Source organism: Cucumis melo, unplaced genomic scaffold (genome assembly GCF_025177605.1).
Source record: "Cucumis melo cultivar AY unplaced genomic scaffold, USDA_Cmelo_AY_1.0 utg000683l, whole genome shotgun sequence".
In the NCBI taxonomy this organism is placed as follows: domain Eukaryota; kingdom Viridiplantae; phylum Streptophyta; class Magnoliopsida; order Cucurbitales; family Cucurbitaceae; genus Cucumis; species Cucumis melo.
The window spans coordinates 1-8,941 of NW_026124147.1; the positions used below are offsets into that span (position 1 = coordinate 1).

The 8,941-nt window shown below is 33.6% G+C and overlaps 3 non-coding genes across 3 annotated transcripts; 2 read left to right on the top strand and 1 right to left on the bottom strand.

Moving 5' to 3' along the window:
• The first annotated feature begins 3,612 nt into the window (after positions 1-3,612).
• TRNAS-GGA (transfer RNA serine (anticodon GGA)) lies at positions 3,613-3,699 on the top strand. The gene has a single exon. It is a non-coding gene; the product is annotated as a tRNA-Ser (tRNA).
• Positions 3,700-4,969: 1,270 nt separating this feature from the next.
• On the bottom strand, positions 4,970-5,042 carry TRNAT-UGU (transfer RNA threonine (anticodon UGU)). The gene has a single exon. It is a non-coding gene; the product is annotated as a tRNA-Thr (tRNA).
• A 1,603-nt stretch (positions 5,043-6,645) lies between these two features.
• TRNAF-GAA (transfer RNA phenylalanine (anticodon GAA)) lies at positions 6,646-6,718 on the top strand. Its single transcript has one exon. It is a non-coding gene; the product is annotated as a tRNA-Phe (tRNA).
• The last annotated feature ends 2,223 nt before the right edge of the window (positions 6,719-8,941 follow it).

Genomic DNA, 8,941 nt, shown 5'->3' on the forward strand with positions numbered 1-8,941 from the left:
ACATCCCACTCAGCCAAAGAAAGATGATGGAGAGTTGGCCGAAATGGGCACTAAATACTTTTCGAGAGATCTCCTCCAAATCACTAGTATGGCTATCGAAATCGTGAGCATCAGCATGAAGGTTCCAGATCCAAGTGGTAGTATCAGGACCCTTAGCTATTGTTCTCGAGAAATGACCCGGTCTGGCCCAGTCCTCGAAAGAAGTTTTTATGGGATCCCTATCTACCAAAATTTTGACTTCTGGTTCCGGCGAACGAATAATCATTGAGTCCTCCTCTTTCCGGACAACACATACAAAGAGACCCGCCAATAGTTAAGTAATTAGTGAACCTATGAGAGATTTTTATACTTAGTTTCTTTCTCTGCTATCTCCCATCTATTTTTTTTTTTTTTTAGTTATTCACTAGAGCAATTATGATCTGGAAGTTGATCCGGGGCAAGTGTTCGGATCTATTATGACATAGCCATGAGGCGCTCAACGGACCTTTTTAATCTTATAAAACCCCTTTCGGGGTTTTGAATTGACACAAATTCAATTTTTTTGTAGAACCGAATGTATTCACATATCTCCATTAGAAGTTCCTAAATGGAACTACTTTATGTCTTACATAGAACATCTTTTTTTATATAAAATACATTCTCTAATTCTAATGTATCTCTGTATCGTTTACCCCCTACAAAATACCAAAAAAAATTGAAGGATCTTAGATTAGAAGGGATATAATGAAATTCCTTGATTGGTTCTTCACTGAGAAATTATCCCTTTGATTTGCCTGATGCGGACAACAAAGAATTATAACAAATATAAAAATATCCAAATTTCTAACTAATACTAGCTAAATATAATAGCTATATATTTATACAAAATATAAAAAATTCATTTATATTTGAAAATATTTATCAAAAGAAAAGTTTAATAATAGCATAGCAGTTAATATTTAAAATAAAGAAATAAAAAAAAATAAAGAAAAAAAAAAAAATAGAGTTTTTCTTATTTGAAACGCCTTGTGATCTTCAACCAATTTTGGGCTTCAATATAATTACCGGGAGTAAGCGCTATAGCTTGTTTCCAATACTCAGCGGCTTGATTGAACCAAGCCTCCGCAATTTCAGAATCTCCCTGTCGAATGGCCTGTTCTCCCCGGTCGGAATAGGCAGGTAAATTCCTTCCCTTAGAACTGTACTTGAGAGTTTCCTACCTCATACGGCTCAACAGTCAATTCTTTTGCTGTCCCATATTTAAAAAAATTTATCATATCTAATCTAATTGAATGAAATTTTTCATAGATCTAGCCCATTTTTTTTTTCTCGAGTTAAGCAAAAGCGGTTAATTATATAAGTTTCAAACTTCAATTTTGCTGAATAATTAAATAAGTTTTATCTTTTCTCCCACCTTCAGAAGAATAAAGCATAGGCATTCCACCCACTATCGTTACAATTTTCTGAAAGATAACTATCTCGGTTTCATCTAGAAATTTATATAGAATCCTTGAAAAAGACTTTCCTTCATAAGAAAGAAAAGACTTACTGTCTTTGGGATCTGATGCTACACCGCTGCTCAATATTGTAGGGGATCCACCCTATTACATAAGTGGATTCCTTCATTTTGATCTTATATCATGATATAAGTAAGCAGTTTTTATTGTATCGGCCAAAAACCTGACTAATTGATCTTTACGGTGCTTCTTCTATCAATTAGATCCTTTATCCATAGAATAAAGTATCTAGGCATACCTATTTCTTCATATTTCTGCTTCTATGAAGTTTCTTTCTTTGCTACAGCTGATACAAATCGTTAGTTTGGACAATACATATGTAGAAAGCCTATTTTTTTTAGTATTTATTAGCGAATTTTCTCTTTTTTTTCTTTCTATAGTGGAGATAGTCGCACGTTAATGACAGATCACAGCCATATTATTAAAAGCTTGTGGTAAGAACGGGTTTCGTTCTAGTGCCCGAAAATAATATTCCAAAGCTTTTGTATGTTCTCCGTTCCTTGTGTGGATAAGACCTATGTTATAGAGTATATAACTTCGATCATAGGGATCGATTTCTAGTCGCATAGCTTCATAATAATTCTGTAGAGCTTCCGCATAATTTCCTTCGGATTGAGCCGACATCCGTTACGGTCGTTCGTTATTCCATTGAAAGAATCTCCGTTCCAGAACCGTACGTGAGATTTTCATCTCATACGGCTCCCCCTTTATCTGATGCGCATAATGAGATGAGAATAATACATGAAATCAAAAAACATTGAAATACTCTCATTATGAACTCATGGGACTAGCGTTTTTTACAAAAAATCTCTAGCCAACCTTCCTGTAAAAGATCTTTTCTTAACATCAAGCATGGTTTACTAGATAAAAATAAAAATGGTAACTCTAACAATTTCTTTGTCCTCAACGCCTCTAAATTTCCAGGAATTAGTCACTTCAACAGTCTTCGATGGTTATACAGGTATCCAAAATACAAACGAGATGGATGTTTGTTGTCCCAACCATTTTTCTAAGTTCCGATCCCGATAAGGAAAAGGTATAATTTATAACAAAGTTTTCGTGTTGTTGATTCCTAGGTGTAGTGCTTCTTCCCCTCTGCTACCTATTTTTACTAGTGAATATTTTTACTAGTGGAGTAGGGTTGACTTAATCCATAGGTTACACCTTTCGCTTAATACTAGAATCGACAATTCTAGCATCTAAGGTTACATTAATCGGGGATACACGACAGAAGGAATTTTTTGATTTTCAAATTGCACCTCCAAGAAGCGTAGATTTATTTCAATTATTGTTTTCTTTCTATCCCGAATACTGTGTCTTTCTACTAAGACGGAGAGCGGTAAAGAAAATTGAAAAAAAAAAAAATCAAATCGCACCATCTCTGTAATAGGTGAATGCCTCTTTTTCCCCGGAAGTTGTCGGAATTATTCGTAATAAGATATTGGCTACAATTGAAAAGGTCTTATCGATAAAATTTCCATTTATCCCACCAGATCTAGGCATCGGTAACAACCCCATTCTATAATTTCTTTTAATTACCTCTCGTGAGAAAATGATCCCACAAACAAAGGAATTGCATAGTACGAAATAACATAAAAACGGATTCATTAAAAAATCCCACTCGATATTAAAATTGTTTCTTTTTGATTTCACAGGAATCAATAAAAGAGAAGAAATATTTCAATCCGGTTAAATTTCATCCAAATGTAGTAGGATCAGAATGAAGAGAACTATTCTGATTTCAGCGAAGTTGAAGAAAAAAAGAATTTTATTTATCTGACTGGGGTAATTCTAGAAGTTTTTTGATTGAATTATGATACAAAAAAGAGCAAAAAGAATCGAATAATCATTCTATGATTCATAACTTGTGACTAGATATATGTATGGGATAAACAGTTGTTGGTGAAAAATCGAAAACTGTAAAAGTCGAATTTTTAGAAAAAAGGAATCATAGTTTTAAAAAACTAAATAGAATCATGAGCTAAAAGTATCCATTAAACATAGTTAAAAAAAAATTATTTGTATAGTTAGAATTGGTTGGACGTGCCTATCAAAAAAAAAATTGAATATTAATGACTCACTATTAACTCGGTTTCTGGGCCATAATCATTCTGTAGGAGAGATGGCCGAGTGGTTGAAGGCGTAGCATTGGAACTGCTATGTAGGCTTTTGTTTACCGAGGGTTCGAATCCCTCTCTTTCCGTACTAATTCAACAATGTTACTGACCACAATGTATCAAATCAAATAACAATCGATACTATTATTCCAACGGTTAGACCTTTATGGATTCTTTATTTCGAATTTTTGTGGTACGGAAACGAAAAGACTGGAAAGAATGCACAAGAGATGAAAATCCCCCTACCGATCAATGATAGATGAATGATAGAAAAATTTCCGGATCAAAACCTTACTTTCCTTCGGTCTCTTTACTTAGACTTCGGCGAAGGGGGAGGACGAAATTGTCCGAACCCTTGTTTTTTAGTTAGGTTTAAGTCTGACGAGAATAATATTCTACAACGAGCAATTCATTTATTTTTAAACTGACCCATTTACTATCTATTATTTGATTGACTAATCCTTTATATTGCAATGGCTGAAGAGTCAAATGAGTCAAATGTTTTGGCAATTCCTGAGGGGGGGATGAATCAAGATAATTTTGAATCAGTGTTCTCGATTTTTTTTCATCTTTTGCTGTAATAATATCTCGGGGTTTGCACCGATAACTTGGTATATCCACTATAGAACCATTAACTAAAATATGTCTATGATTAACTAATTGTCGGGCTTGAGGAATAGTCGAAGCCATACCCAATCGAAAAAGGATGTTATCCAAACGCATTTCAAGTAATTGTAGTAAAACTTGACCCGTTGATCCTTTGGCTTTTCCGGCGATACGAACGTATTTAAGTAATTGTCGTTCTGTAAGACCATAATGAAAACGCAATTTTTGTTTTTCTTCTAAACGAATACGATATTGAGATTTTTTACCGGAACGCGATTGGTTTTTAAGATCGTTTCCGGTTTTGGGCCTTTTACTAGTTAGTCCCGGTAAAGCCCCCAGACGGCGTATTTTTTTGAAACGAGGCCCTCTGTAACGCGACATAAAGACTCCTTATTTTATTTTATTTAAATTTCATAAACATTTTATTTTATTTAAATTTCATAAACTTAAATGAAAACTAAATGATAAATATTATAAATGAAGTGAAATCCAGTAAAGTATTGTACTACAAAACAAAGAATAATTAGATAACTTGGATCAATATCCGGATCCTATTGTATATGTAAATGATATAAAAAAGTAAGAGTTCCTTTCTTGATTTGTTCTACAGAAATAGAACCCCTCCTTTAGTCATAAAGGTAAGTAAGTTCCTACGACATCATAGATCGGTGACCTTTGAAAAAGGGTAAGAAGTCGTTTCTTTATTTATTTGATTTATCAATTATGTCAAAAATAAAATCAATAGAGAAAAGCCGGCTATCGGAATCGAACCGATGACCATCGCATTACAAATGCGATGCTCTAACCTCTGAGCTAAGCGGGCTCACATAACAGAAATGTTACATGCATAGTAATTTACTAAATTACTGGGATCTTAGCTATTCCTAATTAATATGAATATAGAATCTAATTTCATTTCAAATAAATATTCAATATTGGAATTGTTCTATTATAGAACATAATAATTAATATAACGATTAATAGAATATAGCGATAGAAAATTTTGATCTATTTATCAAATGGATGTGTATCAATAATTAATGTGTTAATCTTAATTGCATTTAATGCAATTGAGATGATAATGAAGCGTTTCTATGTTTTCATTCTGAAAGGTGGAAGATAAGACGAACAAGGGAATCGACCGTTTAAGTATTAAATTTTTTACTAAAAAAATAATAGAAAGAGGGGCAAATATATATGTTCATATATCTATCTATATTGATATATATTGAATTGCAGATACAGAAATGATAGAATCATTTTGGATCGGAACAAATATGGGTCTCCGATAGAGAAGAGAGAGATGAAAGAAGATAGACAAGAAATCCAATAGGAGGAAACACTTTTCAATAGAGGAATCGGTATTCTAATGACTTGAGTGGTTCCAGTATAATACAAATGAAAGAAAACGGGGAAGGACATCATAATGCGATACTAATCTTAAAAGAGGGGGATATGGCGAAATCGGTAGACGCTACGGACTTAATTAGATTGAGCCTTGGTATGGAAACCTACTAAGTGATAACTTTCAAATTCAGAGAAACCCTGGAATTAAAAATGGGCAATCCTGAGCCAAATCCTTTTTTCCGAAAAAAAAGGGTAGGTGCAGAGACTCAATGGAAGCTGTTCTAACAAATGGAGTTGACGACGTTGCGTTAGTAAAGGAATGAATCCTTCCATCGAAACTCCAGAAACGATGAAAGATAAACGTATTACGTACTGAAATACTATATTGATTAATGACAACTCGAATCTCTATTTTTTATATTTCTATAATTTTTTATATTTATATTTATATATATATATAAAATTATATATAAAAATGAACGAATTGTTATGAATCGATTCCAAGATCTACAAGTTGAAAAAATAATCGAATATTCATTGATCAAATCATTTACTCCATCATAGTCTGATAGATCTTTTGAAGAATTGATTAATCAGATCGAATAGAATAAAGATAGAGTCCCATTCTACATGTCAATAACGACAAAAATGAAATTTATAGTAAGAGGAAAATCCGTCGACTTTTAAAATCGTGAGGGTTCAAGTCCCTCTATCCCCAAAACCCTAAAAAGGCCCGTTGGCCTCTTTAATTATTTATCCGTTCATTAGCAATTCAGACTTTGTTATGTTTCTCATTCATTCGACTCTTTCACAAGCGTATTTGAGCGGAAATTTGATTTCTTATCACAAGGCTTGTGGTATATATTCTATATGATAGACGTACAAACGAACATCCTTGCGCAAGTAATCTGTGAAATTTGAATGATTAACTGTCTACTGTACTGAAACTTCGAAAGGCTTATCCAAGCCCTGAAATTTCGTATATCTTCAAAAAGAAGACTTTGGAATACCTTTTTTCTTATTTACAATTGACATAGACCAAAGTCATCTATTAAAATAAGGATAATGTGTCGGAAATGGCCGGGATAGCTCAGTTGGTAGAGCAGAGGACTGAAAATCCTCGTGTCACCAGTTCAAATCTGGTTCTTGGCACATCATGAATTTGTATGAGTATCTATTCTACGGATTCATTAATAATATAGATCATGAAAAATACTGATACATGATGATGTCTGGAAATCTACCCTTTAACTAAACTATATATATTTTTTACTCTATTTATAGATGTCGAAAATAGACAAGTAAAGATAAAGAGGATATTTATAGAAATATGTAAAGGATGTATATAGATATGTAAAAGAAAAGAATTTTCTTTTGTTTCCTCTTCTTTTTTATTTGTTCATACTCTGTCTCCTGGCGTTCAATTCCTATTTTATACATATTTGAAAGTTTCAATTAGTTCCTTATAAGACCCAAAAGTCTAGTCTAGGGGAGTTGAAAGGCGGGAATGGCCAAGATTCATCTCAGATACAGTACAAATAGAATCCGATTCTCTTTTCATATTATATTTCTTCATTTCACCCTATGTGACTTTTTAAAGCACATCTATAAGTCATATGCGTGATACATAGTTCATAATGCAGAACTCATTTAGTTCATCCTATTAGCTTGTGGCTCATCCAAAATAAGTATCTTACAAATTGGATAATCTCACCAAATCTCTAATTGTATTTTTTTTAATCAATAATAATAAGATGAATGAGACTTCAATTACTATGCTATATCTATAAGAGAACGTAAAAATGTATTTGAATATCTTGAGTTGTCGAAGTGAAGATTAGTTTCGTATTATTTAATGAGCATCTTGTATTTCATAAAAATTGGGGGCAATATAATCCTTACGTAAGGGCCATCCTACCCAACTTTCAGGCATTAAGATACGCTTTAGACGTGGATGATTATCATAAGAAATTCCCAACATATCATAAGATTCCCTTTCTGGAAAATCCGCACTTTTCCAAACCCAGAAAACAGACGGAATTTTAGGATTTATCCTTGCGGCAAATACTTTTATGCATACCTCTTCCGGTTGATCTATACCATACTCGATTCTCGTAAGATGATACACACTAGCTAACAGTCCGCCTGGTGCTACATCATAAGCACATTGGGAACGTAGATAATTGTAACCATATACATATAAAATGACTGCAATGGAATGCCATTCCTCGGGCTTTATTTGTAAAGTCTCTATTCCTTGGTAATCGAAACCCAAAGATCTATGAATACCAGTCCATGTTTGACTAGCCAAGAAGACAAATTACCCTGCATCTTCTCCCCCCCCCCATTTTTTTTATTTTTATTTGTATAAGTATTTCCCATTTACAATGAAAAATTGATGAAGATTCACTCGTTCTTTGCTTTGTTATTCTGTACAAAAAAAGTATACGGCCTAATTTACTAATTCGTAGGAAGAGACTGCACTTTTGTATTTGAAAAAAGTTTCAGGAGGGATGATCTCTGAAGTAGATGATGGTTGATAGAGTAATCCTTGATCGTAATTTCCAGTATTAGTACTTGGGCCAACATGAAATTTGTGATTGGTAGTAAAACACCGATTTTCCTCTTGAGACTTAATTCGATCTTCATAGATTTCTCGAGATATTTTCTTACGAAGTTTTGTTATAGCATCTATAACAGCCTCGGGTTTAGGCGGACAACCCGGCAAATACACATCGACAGGAATTAACTTATCGACTCCCCGAACAGTACTATAAGAATCGGTACTGAACATCCCTCCTGTAATTGTACATGCTCCCATAGCAATAACATATTTTGGTTCAGGCATTTGCTCATATAATCTTACTAAAGAAGGAGCCATTTTCATTGTTACCGTACCCGCTGTTAAAATTAAGTCTGCCTGTCTAGGACTAGATCTTGGTACCAGTCCATAACGATCAAAGTCGAATCGTGAACCTATTAATGAAGCGAATTCAATGAAGCAACAACTGGTACCATAGAGAAGCGGCCATAAACTGGAGAGTCTTGACCAATTTGAAAGATCATTTGATGTAGTTGAAATAACTGAAGTTTGGGTTGTTCGATCAAGTAAGGGAAACTCGATGGAATTCATAACTGTCTCAATGTTTTTTTTAATTGTCTGAATATTCAAAAACTAAGACCATTCCAATGCTCCTTTTCGCCATGCATAAACTAAACCGACAATTAGGATAAGCACGAAAATTAAAGCTTCTATAAAGACGGATACCCCTAATACATCAAAACTCATTGCCCACGGATAAAGAAAAACTGTTTCAACATCAAAAAACAACAAAAACTAGAGCAAACATATAATAACGGATTCTAAATTGTACC